General features: G+C 47.8%; 2 protein-coding genes across 5 annotated transcripts in view; one reads left to right on the top strand and one right to left on the bottom strand.

Annotated features, from left to right (window-relative positions):
• SENP1 (SUMO specific peptidase 1) overlaps nt 1-10,808 on the bottom strand; it is a 98,339-nt gene extending 87,531 nt beyond the window's left edge. For 2 of the 4 annotated variants that reach the window (XM_069758664.1, XM_069758667.1), the window contains exon 1: nt 10,558-10,808. The gene's annotated coding sequence lies outside the window, so the exon portion shown is untranslated. The remainder of the gene's footprint in view (nt 1-10,557) is intronic. The other 2 variants (XM_069758666.1, XM_069758665.1) reach the window with 2 other exon arrangements.
• Nucleotides 10,809-11,200: 392 nt separating this feature from the next.
• Nucleotides 11,201-24,804, top strand: part of PFKM (phosphofructokinase, muscle) — a 118,390-nt gene continuing 104,786 nt past the window's right edge. The window contains exon 1 of the mRNA XM_069758663.1: nt 11,201-11,239. The gene's annotated coding sequence lies outside the window, so the exon portion shown is untranslated. The remainder of the gene's footprint in view (nt 11,240-24,804) is intronic.

The following is a 24,804-nucleotide window of genomic DNA, read 5'->3' as shown; positions in this document are numbered from 1 at the left end:
GATAACTGCTTCAAGCACCCTTCTCCCAAAGGTGAGATCAGAGGAGCTACCGAGATCTAGTCTATAGTGTCTAAAGAAAGTAGATGGAGAAGACCATGTGGCCGCCTTACAAATGTCTTCAATCGAAACTCCAGATCTCTCCGCCCAGGATGTGGCCACGGCTCGAGTGCTATGAGCTTTAACACCTTCTGGGATCTCCATGCCACCTGCTGTATAAGCCAGAGATATTGCCTCCCTTGATCCATCTAGCTAGTGTGTTTTTAGATACTTTAAATCCCTTTCTAACTCCCTGAAAGGATATTAATAGGGAATTATCTTTTTTTCCCAAGCGTTAGTAGCTGAAATATATTTAAGAAGACATCTTTTAACATCCAAAGTATGAAATGTATGTTCCTTATTAGTGGGATTAGGACAAATTGAGGGAAGAACAACTTCTTGTAACCCATGAAATTTTGAAGCTACCTTTGGAAGATAAAGAGGATCAGGTCTCATAACCATCTTCCCTAAACTGCATGTAAGGAGGCTGTCTGGACAAAGCTTGTATATCACTAATCCTTCTCGCGGATGTAAGTGCAACCAAGAGAGCTGTTTTCAAGGATAGGATTTTGATTGGGGCATCATCAATAGGCTCAAATGGAGCTTGCGTTAAAAGTTGAGAGAACAAGATTTAGGTCCCATGGAACTACTTTTGGTTCAATGATTGGTCTAGATCTCGTAACCGCCTTGAAAAACCTGACTATCCAATGATTGCTGGCCAAATTTCTATTGAATAGTGCCCCTAGAGCCGATACTTGAACTGTAAGCGTACTTGTGGCTAGGCCCATAGCTAATCCTTTTTGCAGGAATTCAAAAATTTGGTTAATACAGGGTTCCCGACCAATCCGTGTTTATGAAACTGATAAGAATTTCTTCCAAATCCTGACGTAAATGTTTGTTGTAGTCTTTTCTACTTTTAAGTAATGTATTTATCAGGTCCCGCAAAAAAAAACCTCCCCCTTAGTAACGACCTTTCAAATTCCACGCCGCTAGATGTAAATTGGCCTCTCGTGGATGGAGGATTGGCCCCTGGGAGAGGAGTTTTGGTATTTCTGGAAGAATCCATGGCTGGGAAACGGACATCTTCCTCAGCCAAGGAAACCATGATCTTCTGGGCCAGAACGGGGCTATCAGGATTATTCGGGCCCCGTCTTCCTGTATTTTCCTCAGAACTATGGGGATTAAGTTCAGAGGGGAAAACGTATCAGCGAGATTGAAGTGCCATGGAATTAGAATAGCGTCTACCGCATAAAGACTGTCTCTGGGGTTTAACCCCTTACCGGCATCGGACGTACTATACCGTCCGATGCCGGCTCCCCTGCTTTGATGCAGGGCTCCGCGGTGAGCCCGCACCAAAGCCGGGACATGTCAGCTGTTTTGAACAGCTGACATGTGCCCGTAATAGGCGCGGGCAGAATCGCGATCTGCCCGCACCTATTAACTAGTTAAATGCCGCTGTCAAACGCAGACAGCGGCATTTAACTACCGCTTCCGGCCGGGCGGCCGGAAATGACGTCATCGCCGACCCCCGTCACATGTCTGGGGGTCGGCGATGCGTCTCCATTGTAGCCATAGAGGTCCTTGAGACCTCTATGGTTACTGATTGCCCGTCGCTGTGAGCGCCACCCTGTGGTCGGCGCTCACAGCACACGTGCAATTCTGCTACATAGCAGCGATCAGCAGATCGCTGCTATGTAGCAGAGCCGATCGGCTTGTGCCTGCTTCTAGCCTCTCATGGAGGCTATTGAAGCATGGCAAAAGTTAAAAAAAAAAGTTTAAAAAAATGTGAAAAAAATAAAAAAAACATAAAAGTTTAAATCACCCCCCTTTCGCCCCAATCAAAATAAATCAATAAAAAAAAATATCAAATCTACGCATATTTGGTATCGCCGCGCTCAGAATTGCCCGATCTATCAAATAAAAAAAAGTATTAACCTGATCGCTAAACAGCGTAGCGGGAAAAAAACTCGAAACGCCAGAATTACGTTTTTTTGGTCGCCGCGACATTGCATTAAAATGCAATAACGGGCGATCAAAAGAACGTATCTGCACCGAAATGCTATCATTAAAAACGTCATCTCGGCACGCAAAAAATAAGCCCTCAACCGACCCCAGATCACGAAAAATGGAGACGCTACGAGTATCGGAAAATGGCGCAATTTTTTTTTTTTTTTTTTTAGCAAAGTTTGGAATTTTTTTTCACCACTTAGATAAAAAATAACCTAGTCATGTTTGGTGTCTATGAACTCGTAATGACCTGGAGAATCATAATGGCAGGTCATTTTTAGCATTTAGTGAACCTAGCAAAAAAGCCAAACAAAAAACCAATGTGGGATTGCACTTTTTTTGCAATTTCACCGCACTTGGAATTTTTTTCCCGTTTTCTAGTACACGACATGTTAAAACCAATGATGTCGTTCAAAAGTACAACTCGTCCCGCAAAAAATAAGCCCTCACATGGCCAAATTGACGGAAAAATAAAAAAGTTATGGCTCTGGGAAGGAGGGGAGCGAAAAACGAACACGGAAAAACGAAAAATCCCCTGGTCATGAAGGGGTTAAGGAGCAGAATCGATGTAGCGTTCTGTATTCTCGTTTGGCAAAGAGATCTATGTCTGGACATCCCCACAATTGTATGATCTGATTGAAGATGGAGGCGTTTAGTATCCAATCTCCCTGTCTGAGTTGGTTGCGGCTTAGATAGTCGGCCATGATATTGTACTTTCCTTCTATGTGAAGAGACGAGACTTATAGTAGATGATTTTCGGCCATCTGAAAAATACCATCCGCGACCTCCATTAATGAACCGAACAGAGTACCTCCTTGATGGTTAATGTAGGCTATGGTTACCTGGTTGTCAGAAAAAAGTCTGATGTGCCGACCCTGTAGGGGTATAAGAAAACTAAAGCCCGTTCTACCGCTAATAACTCCTTTAGATTGGATGACAAACTCTGTTCGTACGGAGATCACAGCCTCTGGACCCAACTAGTTTCCAAGTGTGCACCCCATCCCCTGGGGCTAGAATCTGTAGGTATTTTCAGAGTTATATAATTTGTCCAGGGAACCCCCCCTACGCAAATTTGGTACGTGCGTCCACCAATGTAGTGATTGAATGGATTCAACAGAATGAAAATTTACCATCAAGATGAGCTTTTAGGCGACGGGAATTCTGTAAAACGTCCCACTGTAGTGTTCTAGTATGATATTAAGCCCAGAGAACCGTCGGAACACACTATGTAAGTGAACCCAATAGTGACATCGCCCCTCTTACAGACTGATAGATTATTAATCATTCTGGTCGCTAGTCGCTGGATACCATCCACTTTTGAATCCAGAAGACTACACTCCTGCCGACTGGAGTCTATGGTAAGACCCAGAAACTCCTGAACTTTTAAAGGCTGTAAACGAGTTTTTTTTAAATTTATAATCCACCCCAATTTGTGTAACACAGATGTCACCTTCTCCAATTGAATTTTGCAATGTGACTGAATGTCCCACAATCAATAAGTCATCTAGGTAGGGAACTATTAATATGTCCTGTTCCTGGTCTTTCAGATCTAGGACAACCATGAAGTAATTGTTAAAGAAGTTTTATTGCCGTCTCTACAGATTCCATTTTAAAAGACGGGACCAGCAAAAATGTATTCAGGCCTTTCAAATTAATGATGGTACGAAAAGATCCGTCAGGTTTTTTGACCAGAAAGAGAGGGGAGTAGAACCCTTTACCTCTTTGTACCGCAGGCACTTTAATCAGAACCCCTTTTATCTGAAGTTCCTGAACTTCCGACTCTAGTGCCAATTGTTCTGCACAAGAAGAACGAATGGGTGTTAAAGTAAATTTATCATGAGGAATCTGTTGGAACTCAAACTTTAGGCCAGTTTCAATAACGCTAAGAATCCATGGACTGTTGGAAATTTGTAACCAGGCAGGATAGAAGGCTGAAAGCCTACCCCCTACCTGGTCCGGCAGTCAATGAGGTTTTTTTATAGTCCCGAAAGGTACTAAACATATATACTCTACATTCATCACTGTAGTGAGCGGTACCATGTGACCGCTCACACAGGACAAGCTGCCGGAGCTGAGAACAGACATCGCAGGAGCTGGGTGAGTATTTCTCGGTAAGCGGGCAGGCCCACGGGGGATGGGAGGTGACCCCAAACTTTTTTTAACTAAAAAAAAAAACCCTTGATTTTTCATTCCTTCTCTCCAGCGAATGCTGCTGGGGAGAAGGAATGAATGCCGGCTTCAGCACCAAAAGCAGGGGTCAGCGCTTACTGTAGTCTTTCCTACCGCAGTACGTGCACACGGAGAAGAGTGCACACTGTTCTCCCTGTGCACGTGTGCGGCACGCTTTGCGGACCGTGCTGCCGGAGAAAAGCGGACATGTCTCCGTGTTTTCAACACGGACACACGGTCCGTGAAAACACGGAGACATGTGCATAGACCCATTCATTTGAATGGGTCTACGTGTGTCAGTGTCTCCGGTACGTGAGAAAACTGTCAGTACACGTACCAGAGACACTGACGTGTGAAAGAGGCCTAAAAGAAACCTGTGTTTCATTTCAGAGGGGGAGGATAGGAGTTTCTCAGGGAGATCCCACTCCTGAGAAATTAAATCCAGGACATTTTTATGTACCGGAAACCTTATTTGTCTCTCTGACTTCAATCCTCCAAACATTTGGTCCTTTATAGATTGTGGGACAGATTCCTCATGTAACCCCATTGTGTTACGTACAGCCATAATCAACTCTTCAGTATAATCAGAGGACAAAAAAATATTTTCTTGCTTCCGTAAATTTAGGAGACGAAGATTCACCCCATTTTTCAGAAGAGGGTGAAAAAGAGTGATCGGACTCGGAGGCCGAATCCTCAAATTGTATTTTTCTTTTTTTAGAAGGACCTTGAAGCTGTGGAGGAGGAGGATTGAAGGCAGCTAGAGAAGTCTGTACTTCATGCTTGACTAGGGCCCGGATTTCATCAAGGAGAGAAGGCTGCTCGGCTCCGACAACTTTATCTGTGCATCCCTGACACAGCTTCTTCTCCCATAGAGAGGGAAGCTTTACATTGCAGATTGCACAAGTGTCTTTTTGGCCGGGATTTTCCTGGCAGACTTGTCTCCCTGCAAAGAAAGGGAGAGTGGTGTAAGGATCAGAAGGGCCCCACTATTCCTAGCTTTGGACCCACCCAGCAATGGACTTACTGTAGCAGGGGTAGCGCTGCGCTCTGCAGATGCAGGGCAGGAAGCACCATCCATTATGACAGGTGATCAGTCTTACCTGGAGGTGTCTTCAGGCTGGTTTATATAGAAATAAATCCAGCCACCAGCACAGGTGAATCATGTTCTCCCTCCTCCTCCCCGGGTCCTGGAGCAGGCCTCCACGTGGAAAGGCGTGCTCTGTGCGGCGTCAGTAGTCCTGGGGGCGCTAGGAGGCCAGACCAGGATGTCGATGTGCTCCAGCGTGCGTTCCAGCAGAGAGCGCAGGACCGGAAGTGACGCGCCGCGCAACAATGTCGTCACTTCCGGGACACCGAACAGGAGAGGATGAAGTGGTGAGCTCATGGAGGCCACCGCCGGGGATCACTGGCCCGCTTTACCTCCGCAGAGGCGCAGGTGAGCCAGGAAGGTCCAGAGTCCAGGGGAGACAGGAGCAGTATAACGAGGAGGAAGGCAGAGCCCTGACCACAACTGCCCGGCAGAGAAAATGCAGGTATACTGCAGTCGCCGGCCACGCAGCATACCAGAACTTCTCCATGCCCCATGGGGGACAGGAAAGACACTGGCGATTTGGAGGGAGGAGGGGCTTTTAACATCTCGTGCTTCCTGTCCATTAGAGAATGGAGACATCCTCCAATGCGGTCGTGGAAGGTGACTAGAGAAAGGGCAGATTCTAGAGATGTTCGTTAGGTGTAAGCGGCAAGAGGGGACAAGAGATTGTATATGGGATGTGAAGGAGAGATCGTTGTCAAACATAACACCCACACAGCGAGCCTGCTGCTGGGGTGCTATTATGGTGCCACCCACGGAGAGGGAAATGTCAGATTTAGGGAGGTAAGTAGATGGCGGGAGCAGAAGAAGTTCAGTTTTGGAGAGGTTGAGTTTCAGATAGAGGGTGGACATGATGTTGAAGACTGCGGACAGTCACTGGTGTTCTGTAGTACAACAAGAGTAGTAGGTCAGGGGATGAATGATGTGTATAGTTGTGTGTCATCAGCATAAAGATGGTACTGAAAGCCAAATCTGCTGGTCTGTCCAATTGGGGCCGTGTAGAGGGAGAAGAGAAGGGGGCCAAGGACTGAGCCCTGAGGTACCCCGACAGTGAGGGGAAGAGAAGATGAAGTGGAGCCAGAGAACAGAACACTGAAGGAGCTGTCAGAAAGATAGGAAGAGAACCAGGAGAGAGCAATGTCCTTAATGCCTAGTGACTGGAGCCTAGAGAGTAGGAGAGGGTGGTCAGTGTCGAAAGCTGCAGAAAGGTCGAGAAGAATGAGCAGAGAGCAGTCACCGTTACATTTTGCTGTCAGCTCATTGGACACCTTGATGGGTGATGTTTCTGTTGAATGTAGGGGGCGGAAACCGGACTGTGAAGGGTCTAGGAGGGAATGAGTGGCTTGGTAACGTGGTAAAGGTACCGTCACACTAAGCGACGCTGCAGCGATACCGACAACGATCCGGATCGCTGCAGCGTCGCTGGAGAGCTGTCACACAGACAGCTCTCCAGCGACCAACTATGCCAGTAACCAGGGTAAACATCGGGTTACTAAGCACAGGGCCGCGCTTAGTAACCCGATGTTTACCCTGGTTACCATCGTTAAAGTAAAAAAAAACAACCACTACATACTTACCTACCGCTGTCTGTCCCCGGCGCTCTGCTTCTCTGCTCTGGCTGTGAGCGCCGGGCAGCCGGAAAGCAGAGCGGTGACGTCACCGCTCTGCTTTCCGGCCGCTGTGCTCACAGCCAGAGCAGAGAAGCACAGCGCCGGGGACAGACAGCGGTAGATAAGTATGTAGTGGTTGTTTTTTTTACTTTAACGATGGTAACCAGGGTAAACATCAGGTTACTAAGCGCGGCCCTGCGCTTAGTAACCCGATGTTTACCCTGGTTACCAGCGAAGACATCGCGGAATCGGCGTCACACACGCCGATTCAGCGATGTCAGCGGGAGATCCAGCGACGAAACAAAGTTCTGGACTTTCTTCCCCGACCAGCGATATCACAGCAGGGGCCTGATCGCTGCAGCCTGTCACACTGGACGATATTGCTAGCCAGGACGCTGCAACGTCACGGATCGCTAGCGATATCGTCCAGTGTGACAGTACCTTAAGGCGGGAGTATATCAGGCGCTCCAAGAGTTTAGAGATGAAGGGGAGATTGGAGACTGGTCTGTAGTTATCTGTGCAGGATGGGTCGAGGGCGTGTTTCTTTAGTAATGATCGAGTGTTTGAATGAGGAGGGGAAAATGTCAGTGGAGAGGGGGAGATTAAAGATTGTAGTTAGGCGAGTTGTGACGACTGGAGAGAGAGACTGGAGGAGATGTGAGGGAATGGAGTCGGTAGTGCATGTAGTTGGACGAGAGGAGCCTGGAGACTTCTTCTGTAATGGGATCAAATGCGGAGAGTGAGCCAGGGGAGATGTAGGGAGGGATGGGAGTCACTGCACTTGGTGTCTGGGAGTGGATTTCCTGACAGATATTGTCTATTTTCTCTATAAAGTGGGAGGCCAGGTCATCAGCACAAATAGGGCTTGTGCTTTTGGCCTGAGGAGGGAGTGAAAGGTGTGAAAAAGTTTCTTGGGGTTGTTGGATAGTGAGGAGATCAGAGCGGTGAAGTAGATCTGTATGGCGAACTGAAGGGCAGAGTTATAGGTTTTTAACATAAATTTGAAGTGTATGAAGTCTTCTGGAGTGTGTGTTTTCCTCCATATGCGTTCAGCACACCTAGAGCATCACTGGAGAAATCGGGTTTGCGATGTGAGCCAGGGCTGTTTTACTCTGTTTGGAGGTTCTGAGAGTGAGGGGCGCTACTTGGTCCAAGGTGCTTCTAAAAGTGTCATTGAAGTGATGTACAACCAGATCAGGACAGGAAAAAGAGGAGATTGGGGACAATGATGAGTGTAGGGAGTCTGAAAGTGTATGAGGGTTAATAGCATGTAGATTTTTGAATGTGTGGAAGGTAGGAGTGTGCTGGGGTGGGTGAGGAATTGTGAGTGTGAAAGATAGAATGTTGTAGTCAGAGACAGAAAGCGGTGAGTTATCTAGGTAGGAGATTGAGCAGAGCCGGACAAAGACCAGACCAACGGTGTTACTGTCTTTGTGTCTCAGAGGTTGAGAGCTGTAAGGCCTAGAGAAGTGGTTAGTGATAGAAGCTGGGATGCAGATGTAGAAGTGAGGCTGTTAATGGGGATGTTGAAGTCTCCCAGAATAAGGGTTGGGAGTTCCGAGGACATGAAATGTGGCAGCCAGGCAGAGAAATGGTCCAGGAAATGGGTGGGCGAGCCTGGGGGCCGGTATATGACTGCTACTCTGAGGAAGAGGGGACGAAAGAGCCTGATAATGTGGACCCCAAAAGAAGGGAATGAGAGTGATGGAGCTGGGGGGATGACCTGGAAAGTGCATTGTGGGGACAGGAGTATGCCGACTCCACCACCATGTCTGTTTGTGGGTCTTGGGGAATGGGAGAATTGTAAGCCACCATGAGAAATGGCAGCGGGGGAGACAGTTAAGTATCCTGAATCCAGGTTTCCGTGAGGGACAATAGATTTAGAGAGTTGTTCAGAAAGTAGTTGTGTAGGAAAGGAAGCTTGTTACATACAGACCGTGGATTCCAAAGGGCACAATTAAAAGGAGAAGATGGAGTGCAACTAATATTAGTAAGATTATTAAGGTTTCGATGTGAGGTAGGGTAGGGGGTTGAGGTTGGTGGATGGTGGACCAGTGTTGGCGGAGATGTCCCCTGAAATCAGTAGGAGTAGGAAGATAAAGAGCGAGTAGTTTTTGGAATTTTATGAAGTTTTTTGTGCAGTGTGTTTGGGCAAGATGTGCTGAGGTTTTTCAGAAAGGTGAGAAGTGCATGGGAGCGGGAAGGAGAGAGGTGCTGATGTGTACGAGTCGTGATGGAGGGGGGATTATGTGGTGAATGCGGATTGCAAGGGAGCAGGAGGATAGGAATAAAGCACATGGATAGACGGGAGAGCAGAGTGTGGGTTACCTGACTCCTGCCTTGGAATAACTGTTGTATCACGATGCTTTCCTTCTGGGATGCTCGCGTGCACCCTTAAGGATGTTTCTAAATTTATAGTCCAGAATGCTGGGTCAGAAGAGATGGATTGTGGGAACTGGTTGGGGATAATTTGGCAGCTGGGGCCAGCACACCAGGTTAGGCTAGTTTCACACTAGCGTTTACCTGATCTGCGGCGGGCTGCAGACTTCCTCCGTTAAGCCCCGCCCTCAGCCGCTAGCTCCGCCTACTTCGGCATGCAGCCTGCGTTTTGACGATGCGGCATCCAGCGTAGGACGCAGCCTGTAGCAATTTTTTTTCTCCGCATCGTCAAAACGACGCATGCAGAAGCATCCGCATACAGCCGCACGACCTGCGTACCTAATGTTAAAGATAGGTACGCAGGCCGCATGCAGAAGTAAGCTGAGCTAGCAGCGGAGGTGCGGCCAAGGGCGGGGCTTCACGGAGGAAGTCCACAGCCCTCTCCGCAGATCAGGTAAACGCAAATGTGAAACCGGCCTAAGATGATCAACGACATTCAGCCCGGCTACATGGTTTAGTGAATCCTGCACGGAGCAGGGGGTTGGACATGGACGTCCCTTCCAAATCTAACATTCTGGAATTCTAACACATGCGGATTTACCTGCGTTAAATAGAAAGCATTGTTTTGGACCCAATACAAGCAATGGTCACAGTCCCCTCACAGGCTCCAGGGAAAACCTGGGCACTTCGCAGCCAAAAATGTAGTCAGTGAACGAGGAGCTGACACGTCCCCAGAGTATATGCAGAGGATCCCAACAAACGGGCCCGCCACCAGCACCACTGCTCCCCCCCAGCACCACCACCGCCCCCCTCCCCCACCGCTCCCCACCAACAGCACCACTGCTCCCCACCAGCAGCACCACTGCTCCCCACCAGCAGCACCGGTCAGATGGCGCCATCAGGAGACAGCTCCCATTATTGATCTCAGTACGCTCATCCATCCCTGATGAGAAGCATCTCTGCACCAGGAGCACAGTGACCACAGGAGCTATGGAGGAGCAGAGGCAGCAGCGCCCCAGGACATGTGCTAGGCAGCCGCCTCCAGGCACTGTGTGACTTGTAGTGCCCCAACACTAACAGTAGTGCCAGTGCCCGGAGTGCGGGAGACACACACTTTCCGCCAGGGATACGGTCAGGACACAGATGACGCACGGTGAGAGGCGGCACCGAGCACACGCTGCGGCTCTGGAGCGGACACTTTCTCCCGCCGCCTGACTTGTTTCTCTTTCCCCTCACACACGCTGAGGTGTTGGCGCGCAGACTCACCTCTCTCGCCCGCCGCCCGGCCGGCCTGCCGTAGAGGGCCTCTGCAACAGCCGTGAGTAGAGCGCAACGTATTCGGCGGCACGGAAGTTTTCCTCCAGGCCTGGCCACTAACCGGTAGCCGGCGGGGCCGAACACCCTGGGAAACCGTCCTAAATAGACAAACGCTGCAATAAGGAAGCATCGGCAATACCGCTTTTTTTTTTGTTGCTTTGTTCGTTGGTTTTTCAATAAAGCTTCATTTGTTGAACGGCAAATGGGAGTGTTCTTTGTCTCCACAAGTGGGCGCTCTGAGCGCTTGTCACGTGATATAGCCGGCTATAGAAACCGCCATGATTGATGCTGGAAAAAAAACCAATAGATTCGTTTTATATGCTTTGCGAAGTTGTTAATTCGGACTAAATTGGCTTAGTCACACTCCTGGTTATGAGTGTTTGGTGTGAGACCTCCTTACAGCGCAGTATACGGATTTACCGCGAAGTTTTCCTATACTTTTTAAGGCGCCTTATAGTTCCCTTAAGAAAGATGGCTGCCGCTGACAGCAATTACTGGCCTGGACGCCAGGGGGCGCTGCTGTACAGCACACTGCTATTGGCTGCGGAGTGAGTGCGAGGACCCAGAGTTCTGCGGGAGGGAGCATCGATCCTCCACAGACGAGGGACAGAGCAGTGTGTCTGCCTGGCAGGTGATGTGCGGTACCTGGTGGGGGGCGGATAGTGGGGGCCACAGGACAGACAACTTATCTCCTGTGAAAACTTCATCCAGGAGAGATTAGAAAGGATTAACCCTTCATTCTCCTTTTGAACGACATCATTCACTTTACCATCTAACGAGAAAGAAAAAATCATTCCAAATTGGTGAAATGGAAAAAAAAAACCCAAAGTACGGTACCTTCCGCCATTGTCTTTTCTCTTTATGGCGCTCGCGGTGCGCCATAAAATCCAGTAAGTTGATCCTTCGAGTCCGAGCAATTACGGAGAGTCCCAACTTGTAAGGTTTTTATTTTATCATTATTTTAGAGGTTAAAAAAAATTCAAACTTGTAAAAAAAAAAAAAAAAATCTGTGTTGATGAAGGCGGGTGAGGGGTCTTTATCTATAACAATCTGCCATTTTAATTGATACAATTGTGGGGTACATGCGATGTTTGATGGCTTTTTATTGTGTTTTGGTGTGTTTTTTTGTGGAGCTGGATTTACCAAAAAATGTAAATTCTGTTTTTTATTTTTCTCTAGTTTACTGTTTGGGGTAATTAATTTTCTACTCATCTATTGGACATTTCTGGCCTCTGGGATGTGAAAACATTTAGGTTTTTTTATTTTTATATTTGATAAAAGAGAAGGATTTAAACTTGTTTGTTTTTTTAAAAGTTGTACTTTTTTTTAAAGGGAACCTGTCACCCCGTTTTTTCAAGATGATATAAAAATAGCGCTAAATAGGGGCAGAGCTGTGCTTTACATTAGTGTATTTTTGGAGCCTTTATTCCCCACATATGCTGCCGAAATACCTTTGTAAAGTCGCCGTTTTGAGCTGTCACGCTGGTCTGGTCAGGTGGGCGTGGTGACAGCGCTGTTTCTCCCCCAGATCTCCGTTGGTGGTGTAGTGGTGTGCGCATGCCCAACAGGCGAATCCAGTGCGCAGGTGAAGGAAAAGAGCGCGATCTGCGCTATTCCGCGGTTTATTGGTGGGTGCGGCCATCTTTGTGAGGCCGCGCGTGCGCAGATAGTACTTCTCGACTTCCCGGGGCTTCAGGAAAATGGCCGCGGGATGCCGCGCGTGCGCAGATGGAGATTGTGGTGGCCATTTTCCTGAAGCCCTGGGAAGCCGAGAACCATCTGCGCACGAGCGGCCTCACAAAGATGGCCACGCCCACCAATAAACCGCGGAATAGCGCAGATCGCGCTCTTTTCCTTCACCTGCGCACTGGATTCGCCTGTTGGGCATGCGCACACCACTACGCCACCAACGGAGATCTGGGGGAGAAACAGCGCTGTCACCACGCCCATATGACCAGACCAGCGTGAGTGACAGCCCAAAACGGCGACTTTACAAAGGTATTTCGGCAGCATAGGTGGGGAATAAAGGCTCCAAAAATACACTAATGTAAAGCCCAGCTCTGCCCCTATTTAGCGCTATTTTTATATCATCTTGAAAAAACGGGGTGACAGGTTCCCTTTAAACAGATATTAAAATATTAATTGTTGCTTTATTTTTTATTCCCCATTGGGGACTTGAACTTGCGATTGATGAATCACTTGTATTTATATGTACTCCAGTCCTGAAGTATTCTATTAGGCTATGTGCCCACATTGCGGATTTGTGTGCTGCTTTTTCCACACCATTTTTGCAAAATCCGCAGGTAAAATGCCCTGCGAATTACCTGCCGATTTACCGCAGATTTCCTGCGTTTTTTGTGCGGATTCCACCTGCAGTTTTACACCTGCGGATTCCTATTGAGGAGCAGGTGTAAATCGCTGCGGAATCCGCACAAAGAATTGACATGCTGCGGAAAATACAACGCTACGTTTCCGCGCGGTATTTTCAGCAGCATGTGCACAGCGGATTTGGTTTTTCATAGGTTTACATGGTACTGTAAGGATGTAGTGAAATTAACAATCTCAACAGAATGAGCATCTTCAAAAAAACCGCTGACATGTGAACAGCCCCATTGACTATATTGGATGTGTTCTGTCCATGAAAAACAAGGATAGAACATGAGCATGTGAATGAGGACTAACTGGCATCGATGGCATCATATTGACCACAGTGGTAATGATTCATCAAGAATCCCCAGTTTTGAGGACAGGCTGTGCTGAAGTCAGGCACTCCTGTTTCGTGAATCTGGATTGTCTGACATGTGGCGCCAGAAATCTCAGGGAGTGGAGTGAAATTTCTGACATGAATTAGACAAGCCATTGCGTCCTACCCCTGCTGTGGCATCCTACCCCTGCTGTGGCATCCTACTCCTGCTGTGGCATCCTACTCCTGCTGTAGCATCCTACCCCTGCCGTGGCGTCCTACCCATTTCAGTGGAGCTGAAAGAAAACTGCCAAAAGTCTCTAAAATTTGGCACATATCCGAATTGCACCAAAATTTGGCAACTTTCCCAAGTTTTTACATCACTTATGTGTAAAAGCTTTGATGAACCGGAGGCAATGTGTTAAAAAATGCCCCTGCGTGAGTTGACATTCAGTTTCAGAGACACAGCTGGGTGGTACATTTTTGGGTCTCGATTACAACAGGACCTAAATAACACTTGCTGGGCATTTTAGTAGTTAGGTTTCACACTCCACGTCTGCTGTAGATCAGGTGGGGTCCTGTGCTTGGACAACCCCTTTTGCACAGGCAGTTGTATGTTATGCCTTTTATATCTGCCATAGTTATATACTACCCCTATAGTTGTTATACAAGAAGTTAAAGCACAACTCCAGGTTTCTTTTTCTTTTTCAGCGCTGGCATGACACTTTAAACACAAGTCCCTATACCTGGTCGTGTACAGGTGCTTCTCACAAAATTAGAATATAATCAAAAAGTTAAGTTTCATTTCAGTTCTACAATACAAAAAGTGAAACTCGTATATTATATAGAGTCTTTACACACAGAGTGATCTATTTCAAGTGTTTATTTCTGTTAATGTTGATGATTATGGCTTAGTCTGTTTCAGTAGGCTCCACAATCATGGGAAAGACTGCTGACTTGACAGATGTCCACAAGGCAGTCATTAATGCACTCCACAAGAAGGGTAAGCCACAAACGGTCATTGATAAAGAAACTGGCTGGTCACAGAGTGCTGTATCCAAGCATAGTAATGGAAAGATGAGTGGAAGGAAAAAGTGTGGGAGAAAAAGATGCACAAGCAATGTATGTTCAGTAAATGCACTCTATTCTTGGTCGGGGCTCCTTTTGCATCAATTACTGCATCAATGTGGCATGGCATAGAGGCGATCAGCTTGTGGCACTGCTGAGGTGTTATGGAAGCCCAGGTTGCTTTGATAACAGCCTCCAGCTTGTCTGCATTGTTGGTTCTGGTGTCTCTTTTTCCTCTTGACAATATCCCATAGATTCTCTGTGGGGTTATGGTCAGGCAAGTTTGCTGGCCAATCAAGCACCGTGATACTGTTGTTGTTCAACCAGGTATTGGTACTTTTGGCAGTGTGGACAGGTGCCAAGTCCTGTTGGAGAATGAAATTTCCATCTCCAAAAAGCTTGTCGGCAGAGGGAAGCATGAAGTGGTCTAAAATTTCCTGGCAGACGGCTGCGCTGACCTTGGTCTTGATAAAGCACGGTGGACCTACACCAGCAGAAGACATGGCTCCCCAAACCATCACTGATTGTGGAAACTCCCCTCCTTATGTATCTGTGTGCCTTGTTTTTTGTTCATGTTTAATGTTTTTGTCTATAGTTGCCCACTTTTTCACATGTAAAGCGCCATGGAATAAATGGCGCTATAAAAATGTAAAATAATAAAATACTTCACACTATAACTCAGGCATCTTGGATTGTGTGCCTCTCCACTCTTCCTCCAGACTCTGGGACCTTAATTTCCAAATTAAATGCAAAATTTACTTTCAACTGAAAACACCACCTTGGACCACTGAGCAACAGTCCAGTTCTTTTTCTTCTTGCCCATGTAAGACACTTCTGGCATTGTCTATTTGTCACAAGTTGCTTGACACAAGGAATGCGACACTTGTAGCCCATGTCCTGGATACCTTTGTGTGTGGTGGCTCTTGAAGCAATGACTCCAGCAGCAGTCCACTCATTGTGAATCTCCCTCAGTTTTTGAATGGCTTTTTCTTAACAATCCTTTCAAGGCTGCGGTTATCCCGGTTACTTGTGCACCTTTTTCTCTGACGCCCTTGACGGCACCATGGAGAGAGAGGGGATCCGCCCACCAAGGACAGAAAACCTACAGATAAAAAGGCGGTACCACTCTCCCGCATCAGTTGGTTTCCTGTCCTTGATGGGAGACCTACAGACTTACCAACAGGAAGAACGTCGTGGGATTCCAGGGCCAATCAGTCCGACTCAGGCAGCAGGGTCCCCCTGCTTCAGCTGGTGTGGTGACCCGAGGCGCCACCGCTGGGGCAAGTGGGCCTCTAGGGTGTGCGGGGGTGGTGGCATGGAGTTCGCGTCCACCTCCCCAGGTAAGGTGCCTGCAGCAGCGACAAACATCCAGGGGGGTCCCCCTGTGGTTGTGGGGGGAGCGGTGCGGCTCTCCCTCCGGAGCATTAGCCTGCACACTACAAAAGCCGGGAGTTCCGGCACGCAGCATCCCGCGTGCTGCAATCTTGGATCGGACTGCGTGTGCGCGGGATTTGGCCGCAATTCTCGCGATGCGGGCCATTGCACAAGAGCCGGCGGCAAAGGCGCTACTGCGCAGGCGCGGGCTTGAAAAGATGGCGGGAATCACCGCCACATAAAAGGGGAAAGGTTGCCAGGTCAGGCGCTTCTGTTGAGCTCTACCAGGCATCATGAGCGACCTAGAGGCATCACCCCTATTAAAATCACCACCAGCGTCGCCGCAGCAGCAAAAGCGACGACAGCAAAAAGGACACCAAGATGTTACCGGTAAAGAACACCAAAGGTCCCTGCACAGCAAGGAGTCCAGTACGGCGTCCGGGAAAAGGACAGATGCAGAGCCCCCCAACCGGTATTTATGGGTCCGCAAGATGGTAAATGATCTCCGTGAAAGTCAGTGTAGTGAGGACATTTTTTTTTTTTTTTTTGCTGCTTTAGGGGAAGAAAAGTTTAGGCAAGTCTAAGCACAGGATTTGTGCCCTTTGTAAAGAAGACCTTCCGACTACCTGGGAGAAAAGACTTTGTAGCATGTGTATACAGCAAACAGTATCCAAAGGGCTTCCTGGGTTCACAGCCAACCTCAAAACCCTGATAAAAAATCAGGTGGAAGACAACTTCAGGTCCCTAAAAGGTGGTAAAAAACGAAGGAAGACTAGACACAGGTCCCTATCTCCTGGGTCTAATACTACGGATAGTGAGGATGCGGACTCAGATACGTCTAACTCCTCCACTTCTTCATCATCCTCTTCTTCCTCTGGGGGTCACAGTTGTTTTCCCTTGGAAGACACAGATGGCCTCATTAAAGCAGTTAGAAGCATTATGGAGTTAGTGAACCCTCACCCTAAGGCCGGCGTCACACTTGCGAGTTTTACGGATGTAAGAGCGCAGAAACTACGTCCGTAAAACTCGCAAAAAATACGGCACAATTATTCTCTATGCCCCTGCTCCTATCTGCCGTATTTTACTGATCAGTATTATACGGCTTTCTACGGCCGTACAAAATCGCAGCATGCTGCGTTTGTCACCGTACTGCGCAAGAAATACGCCAATGAAAGTTTATGGAAGCGTGAAAAATACGGATTACACACGGACAAGCAGTGTGACTTGCGAGAAATACGCAGCGCTGTTAGAGAGAAAAGCCGGTAATTCAGTGCGGTGTACAGTAAAATCACACTGACAGCTTACAGTAGAATAGGTAGAATAAATGTGTACACATAGAATAGGTATATATATATATATATATATATGTCAGTGAGACACATATATGTATATATATTAATATTTTTTCCAGCGCTATACAGCTTGAAAGCCGGTAATTCAATTACCGACTTTTTCTTTCTCCTTCCTAAAACCCGACATGATTTGAGACATGGTTTACATACAGTAAACCATGTCTTCTCTCCATTTTTTTTGCAGATTCCACACTACTAATGTCAGTAGTGTGTATCTGCAAAATTTGGCCGTTCTAGCTCTTAAAATAAAGGGTTAAATGGCGGAAAAAATTGGCGTGGGCTCCCGTGCAATTTTCTCCGCCAGAGTTGTAAAGCCAGTGACTGAGGGCAGATATTAATAGCCTGGAGAGGGTCCATGGTTATTGGCCCCCCCCTGGCTAAAAATATCTGCCCCCAGCCACCCCAGAAAAGGCACATCTGGAAGATGCGCCTATTCTGGCACTTGGCCACTCTCTTCCCATTCCCGTGTAGCGGTGGGATATGGGGTAATGAAGGGTTAATGCCACCTTGCTATTGTAAGGTGACATTAAGCCTAATTAATAATGGAGAGGCGTCAATTATGACACCTATCCATTATTAATCCAATTGTAGTAAAGCGCTAAATAAAACACAAACACATTATTTAAAATTATTTTAATGAAATAAAAACAATGGTTGTTGGAGTATTTTATTCTACGCCCAATCCAGTCACTGAAGACCCTCGTTCTGTGAAAGAAAAAACATAATAAACCAACAATATACTTACCCTCCGCAGATCTGTAACGTCCAACGATGTAAATCCTTCTGAAGGGGTTAAAACATTTTGCAGCAAGGAGCTTTGCTAATGCAGGCTGCTCCTCGCTGCAAAACCCCGGGGAATGAGGCTAAATATAGATCAATGAGCTATATTTAGCTTCATTTGCGGTGAGGCGCCCTCTGCTGGATGTTCATAGATTGTGGGAACTTTCCTAGAAACATCCAGCAGAGGGCGCCTCACCGCAAATGAAGCTAAATATAGCTCATTGATCTATATTTAGCCTCATTCCCCGGGGTTTTGCAGCGAGGAGCAGCCTGCATTAGCAAAGCTCCTTGCTGCAAAATGTTTTAACCCCTTCAGAAGGATTTACATCGTTGGACGTTACAGATCTGCGGAGGGTAAGTATATTGTTGGTTTATTATGTTTTTTCTTTCACAGAACGAGGGTCTTCAGTGACTGGATTGGGCGTAGAATAAAATACTCCAACAACCATTGTTTTTATTTCATTAAAATAATTTTAAATAATGTGTTTGTGTTTTATTTAACCCTTTACTACAATTGGATTAATAATGGATAGGTGTCATAATTGACGCCTCTCCATTATTAATTAGGCTTAATGTCACCTTACAATAGCAAGGTGGCATTAACCCTTCATTACCCCATATCCCACCGCTACACGGGAATGGGAAGAGAGTGGCCAAGTGCCAGAATAGGCGCATCTTCCAGATGTGCCTTTTCTGGGGTGGCTGGGGGCAGATATTTTTAGCCAGGGGGGGCCAATAACCATGGACCCTCTCCAGGCTATTAATATCTGCCCTCAGTCACTGGCTTTACTACTCTGGCGGAGAAAATTGCGTGGGAGCCCACGCCAATTTTTTCCGCCATTTAACCCTTTATTTTAAGAGCTAGAACGGCCAAATTTTGCAGATACACACTACTGACATTAGTAGTGTGGAATCTGCAAAAAAAATGGAGAGAAGACATGGTTTACTGTATGTAAACCATGTCTCAAATCATGTCGGGTTTTAGGAAGGAGAAAGAAAAAGTCGGTAATTGAATTACCGGCTTTCAAGCTGTATAGCGCTGGAAAAAATATTAATATATATACATATATGTGTCTAATGACATATATATATATATATATATAGACAGTATATATATATATATATATGTTTTTCTTTTTGGGACACATGGATCATTTCTATAGCGGTATGTTGGTTTTGCAAGCCTGCGAGAAAACCACGCAGTACGGATGCCATACGGATTACATACGGAGGATGCAATGCGCAAAAAACGCTGACACACCCTGCCTACGGAGGAGCTACGGACCACTATTTTCGGGACTTTTCAGCGTATTACGGCCGTAATATACGGACCGTATTGTCTTACGCTGTGTGTGACGCCGGCCTAAAAGATCGGTACAGGACATCATGTTCGGGGGTCTTGAGCAAAAAAAGAGAAGAGCATTTCCCCTTAAGGAGACAATATCCGCGCTAATCAAAAAAGAGTGGAAAAAACCCATAAGGAAGGCGTTATTAACACCAAAAAGAAAGTACCCTTTTGAGGATGAATCTAGCTCCTTCTTGGAAACCGCCTCCAAACTAGATGTCGCCATAGCTAAGGCATCAAAGAAATTCACCCTCCCATTTGAGGACATGGGGGTCTTGAAAGACTCCGTGGACAAAAAGGCGGACGCCTATCTCAAAAGTTCCTGGGAAGCAGCTGGGGAAGGTCTAAAACCGGCAGTCGCCACCGCATGCACATCCCGTTCGTTAATGGTTTGGTTAGACCAACTGGAAGGCCAGCTAAAAGGGAAAACATCCCGAGACTCCATATTAAACACCTTGCCGGTGATGAGGGGGGTGGCCGCATTTTTGGAAGATGCTTCCGCCGATTCAATTAGGTTAGCTGCTAGATCGGCAGTTTTCTCTAACGCGGCTAGACACGCCCTCTGGCTTAAAGGGCACCTGTCACCCCGAAAATCGCGGGTGAGGTAATCCCACTGGCATCAGGGGCTTAGCTGCAGCATTCTGTAATGCTGTAGATAAGCCCCCGATGTTACCTGAAAAAGAAGAAAAAGACGTTAGATTATACTCACCCAGGGGCGGTCCCGCTGCTGGTCAGGTCGGATGGGCGTCTCTGGTCCGCTGCGGCGCCTCCCATCTTCTTTCCATGACGTCCTCTTCTGATCTTCAGCCACGGCTCCGGCGCAGGCGTACTTTGCTCTGCCCTGTTGAGGGCAGACAAAGTACTGCAGTGCGCAGGCGCCGGGCCTCTGACCTTTCCGGCGCCTGCGCACTGCAGTACTATCCTCTGCCCTCAAGAGGGCAGAGCAAAGTACGCCTGCGCCGGAGCCGTGGCTGAAGATCAGAAGAGGACGTCATGGAAAGAAGATAGGAGGCGCCGGAGCGGACCGGAGACGCCCATCCGACCTGACCAGCAGCGGGACCGCCCCTGGGTGAGTATAATCGAACGTCTTTTTCTCCTTTTTCAGGTAACATCGGGGGCTTATCTACAGCATTACAGAATGCTGCAGATAAGCCCCTGATGCCGGTGGGATTACCTCACCCGCGATTTTCGGGGTGACAGGTTCCCTTTAAGTGCTGGCCAGGGGACCTACAGACAAAGTCCAAGTTGTGTACCATCCCCTGTGAGGATGAATTCTTATTTGTCCCCACCTTAGATGACATCTTAGAGAAGGTGGGGGATAAAAAGAAATCTTTTCCCTCCCTGGGTTTCCCTTACTACAGAAGGCCCTTTCGGAGCAAGAGGTTTTTCCGAAGGAAGCCGGGAAAAACCAAGAAAAATGGGAGGATAAAAGAAACAAAAATAAAGGGTTCTTGTTCAAGAGCCCCAGTGACAACAAGAAACCTTCTCAATGGAGGTTTGCCCTGGGTGGGGGGAAGACTGTCCCTCTTTCTCTCGGTCTGGGAGAAAATTACCCGCAGTCCTTGGATTCTGAACATAATAAAATCGGGACTAAAACTGACATTTCTCAATCCCCCTCGCCCCTCCTTTATGATCACATCACCAAGGTCTTCAGTGGAAGAGCAATTGGCATTGGAAAACGAGGTCATTGGACTGGTGAACAAGGGGGATCTCCTAGAGGTCCCCCCCAGGAAAGAGGGCAAGGATATTATTCCCCTCTGTTCCTGAGGAAAAAAACGGACAGGTCATACAGGACTATCATAAACCTGAAAAAACTAAACAAATACCTAGAGGTCCAAGCGTTCAAGATGGAAACAATAAAGACATCGATAAAAATGCTGTTTCCTCGGTGTTTCATGGTAGTCCTGGACTTGAAGGACGCTTACTATCACGTCCCTATCCACAGAGATCACCAAAAGTTTCTCAGGATAGCAGTTCACATGGGTGGGGGGTGTTACACCACTTTCAATTTTCAGCCCTCCCTTTTGAGCTAGCCATAGCTCCAAGGGTATTCACCAAGCTAGTCTCAGAGGTAATGGCTCACCTGAGGGAACAGTGCACCCTGATAGTGCCATACCTAGACGACTTTTTGGTAATAGGCTCTACTCCCCAACACTGCAGCAAACAACTAGAAACAATAATGCGCTCTATAGGAAAGCTGGGCTGGCTGATAAATCTAAAAAAATCCAGGTTGTTACTGTGGCACCCCTAGGAGTATTTGCCACAAAAACAGTTACTGACACTAAATGCAAATACTAAAATAGCAAGACTGCACTACCACCTCCGGCCAGAAGGGGGAGCTCCAGAGACTCCCCTTGATCCATTCTGGTCTGAGAGAAGAACTGGCAGTTGGGCTAAGGAGCTGAAAGTGAGAGGTCATACAACTGAATTTCTAACAGTCCTATGACGGTTTCCAGGCCCAAATCACCGGCCTGAGGAGAAAAGGGACAGAGAAAAAGGATATTGTGAGAACCGGGTAGCATTAATCACTACCCAGAACAGGCGCAAAGACGGATACCGGATCCGTGGCTGTATTCATTATATATAATACAGCAACCGGAAAAACGTGAGGTGATATCAGCTTCACTAGGGCCGGACGCAGCAACAGACACAGAGTTCAGCGGTACTCCTGGAGGGGGTAAGCCGATAAAAGGACTCGGGTTGCCCGTCGAACCAGGACCCGGAGGGGACAGATTGGGCCGGCAGCCAGTTTACATACAGCAGCAGGGCCACACAGAAACTGCGTACAATAAGAGGCGAAGACCCCGGCAGGGTCAAAGTAACTCAGAGTTCCCATACAGACTCCGGTGACAGGACTGGTTGTAAATCCCTTTATGTTGAAGTAAACTGGTTAAACGTTTCAGTGCCTCAGACTTTCATTTGGACAATAGCTATCTATCCAGGATCAGGATCATCACCGCTGAGAGAACCTGCTGCTGATCAAGTAAGTGCCTGTTCCCTCATGATACCCCTTACACTGTGCATTGCCTGAGGCAACAGCACCGGGTCAAGCCACCTGTGACATCCCCCTCAAGAGACAGACCCCATTGGTCCGGTGCTGGGTACCCCGGTCTCCTGGGCGTCACAATTGGCGTCACGAACAGGATCCAGCCAGCCCGTATACCGGGTATTGTGTGCCGTGATTGGAGCCCAAAACTGTGAAAACTTGGATGAAAAATCTTGAAAATTGACTTTATTAAAGAAAATTCCATTTCCCATTAAAAACTATTGAAAGTGACTTTTCCCCATTGGTTATAATGGAGTAAAGATGGCCGCCATCACCTCATAACCGTTAGGCACGAGACTGTTAATTGAGCTACGCCATTACCTGAGCCCCAGTCTGACTGAAAACCTTCAGAATCCGCCATTACAGAGCGCGTGGCGGGCGGGAGCAGCAGGGGGCGTGTCATTGTGGGCGGCACCAAGTTGAGCGCTCTGACGTCAGAGCAAGGGGAAAACCAATCCTGCTGCGCAGCGGAACGAATCTACACTATCCCGACGGAAGCGGAGGACCGGAAGGGTCCGGATTAACTAAGGGGGCACAGTATGTCGCAGCACGGAGACGCCGCAGCACTCGGCGACGCTAATGCAGCTGAAAGACAGAGTGTCAATAGAGAGTCCGGTAGCGCAGCGGTACAAGGAGCGGCGCCCATCATGCTGGTGCTGATGCCATATATCCCGGGTGGCCCGTGGCTTCCAATGTATGAAGGTGAGCCTAACACCCTTGACGATTTCAGAGAAGAGATGCTGGCCCATTTTGACATGTTCCCCGTGGGTGAAGTTCAGCGTGTTAGTCTCCTGATGATGCAGTTAAGTGGCCATGCTAAGCGAGAAGTCACAGCATGGGCAGCTGATCTAAAAGGCACTGTTGAACGCATATTTGCTGGATTAAAAGCTACATTTGAAACCACTGCCGGCAGCAAAGCTAAAGTACGATTCTTTAATTGCAAACAAAAAGCTAATGAGGGCATGAGAGACTTTGCCTTAAGGCCCCTTCACATTAAGCGACGCTGCAGCGATACCGACAACGATCCGGATCGCTGCAGCGTCGCTGTTTGGTCGCTGGAGAGCTGTCACACAGACCGCTCTCCAGCGACCAACGATGCCGGTAACCAGGGTAAACATCGGGTAACTAAGCGCAGGGCCGCGCTTAGTAACCCGATGTTTACCCTGGATACCATGCTAAAAGTTAAAAAAAACAAACACTAGATACTTACCTACCGCTGTCTGTCCTCCAGCGCTGCGCTCTGCTTCTCTGCTCTCCTCCTGTACTGTCTGGGAGCCGGAAAGCAGAGCGGTGACGTCACCGCTCTGCTTTCCGGCTCACAGCCAGTACAGGAGGAGTGCAGAGCACAGCGCTGGAGGACAGACAGCGGTAGGTAAGTATCTAGTGTTTGTTTTTTTTTACTTTTAGCATGGTAACCAGGGTAAACATCGGGTTACTAAGCGCGGCCCTGCGCTTAGTTACCCGATGTTTACCCTGGTTACCAGTGAAGACATCGCTGGATCGGTGTCACACACGCCGATCCAGCGATGTCTCCAGGGAGTCCAGCGACGAAATAAAGTTCTGGACTTTATTCAGCAACCAACGATCTCCCAGCAGGGGCCTGATCGTTGGTCGCTGTCACACAGAACGATTTCATTAACGATATCGTTGCTACGTCACAAATAGCAACGATATCGTTAACAATATCGTTATGTGTGAAGGTACCTTTAAACCTGCAGGAAGCCCTTAAATCACTTACACTGGCTGAACCCATTTTTAACACCGGAGCGGATAAACTGCTAAGAGATCAATTTATTGAGGGACTCTACACCCCTTCTCACCGGGGGCATGTGAGCATGCTTGTTTTTAAGAACCCTGAATTGACATTTGCCCAATTAAAGGAGAGCGCTATACGTCTCCAGCTGGCAGAGGCACCTCGGGATCAGGATCCTGCGCAACCCATGGCAGAGGCACCTCAACAACAGGGAGTGCAAGTGACATCAGCTATGTCCGGGGCCATTGCTAAGCCCCTGGGGCCCAGTACTAATGAGGCTCTTCAACTAAAGCTTGACTCTTTAACTGATGTTGTTGCTTCAATGGCTAAAACCATGCAGGAGATCAGAGGACCCAAGATGGAGTTGGCAAACCGTAGAGAGGATGTTCCATGGATGAGACCCCGGAAATACCCGATATGGAGAGGACGACCCCGCGACCGCTACCAACCGGATGGACAGCCCATTTGCCGCCGTTGCCAGCAGCCAGGCCACTTTGCACGAGATTGTGATTTAAACGGGAATCCCCTGGGAATGCGGGCCGCTTCACAGGAATTAACTTTCAAGGCCCAACACCCTGGCACGACAGGTACATCGGAGGACGACCCATTATCCCTATCGTGCTGGAAGGAATTCCCCTCAACGCTTTGCTGGACACAGGTTCCCAGATTTCATCTATACCGTATATCCTTTATAAGAGGTACTGGGCTGATGCAGATATTGATAAAGGGCCCTCTGATGTTGAACTAGATATATGGGCCAGTAATGGTAAGTTGGTACCGAAACGAGGATTCAGG

This window comes from Ranitomeya imitator, chromosome 3 (assembly GCF_032444005.1).
Source record: "Ranitomeya imitator isolate aRanImi1 chromosome 3, aRanImi1.pri, whole genome shotgun sequence".
Classification (NCBI taxonomy): Eukaryota; Metazoa; Chordata; class Amphibia; order Anura; family Dendrobatidae; genus Ranitomeya; species Ranitomeya imitator.
This window is presented reverse-complemented; position numbering and strand designations above follow the sequence as displayed.